Genomic DNA, 882 nt, shown 5'->3' on the forward strand with positions numbered 1-882 from the left:
AACAACAACTTCTATTAATATCAATTGTGGATCCAAGTAAAATGAAATCTTTGAAAACTTCAATCTTTTCTCTATTTGTCATGGTGTTATTTATTGGTCGAGTTGTTTCTTTACATGGAGGTGCAATCTATACCAACCAAGGACTATAGTCTTTGATCTTCATCAGTATTTCAAGTCCTCTTCACTTCTAGAAAGTAAGGTTGTGTCATCTGCATACTGTAGGTTGTTAATGAGCCTTCCTCCAATTCTGATGTCTTGCTTTTCTTAAAATAATCAGGCTTCTTATATTACTTACTGTGATGGTTAGGGTTTTGTGTCAACTTGGCTGGGCCTGGATTCTCAGTGGTATGGAAGTTGAGATAGTAATTTCCATGATAGGGATGGAGGAGGCTCTGAAGAATAAGCACTGGACGGTTAACCACAGATTGGTAGCTAACACCCACCACACACTGCTAGGGAAAAGGATTAGGCTTTCTGCTGCAGCAAAGATTGACAGCCTCAGAAACCATATACATGGTCCCTATGTTGGAACTGACTCAATGGCACTTAACAACAACAAACCCCATGATGTGATCTAATGTGATCAGCCTTATCTGATGCAATTATACTACGTGTTGTAAATCCTCACTTCTATGGTAAAGAGGTTAGATGCAATCTACAGGATTAGGTTGTATGTTTTCTTTTTCTTTGAAACGTTTTATTGTGAATTGAGTGAAGGTTTACAGATGAGATCATCCATTTTACATTCAACAAATCATTGTTTCATCTCAATTATTACAATTCCTTCCATGCAATAATATTCTAATGCCACCCTGTGGTCACCCTTGTACTAATATCCTCTTTCAAACTTATATAGTGTGGGATGTATATATCTGTGTGTGT

The sequence above is a fragment of the Chrysochloris asiatica genome, unplaced genomic scaffold, assembly GCF_000296735.1.
Source record: "Chrysochloris asiatica unplaced genomic scaffold, ChrAsi1.0 scaffold00047, whole genome shotgun sequence".
Taxonomy (NCBI): domain Eukaryota; kingdom Metazoa; phylum Chordata; class Mammalia; order Afrosoricida; family Chrysochloridae; genus Chrysochloris; species Chrysochloris asiatica.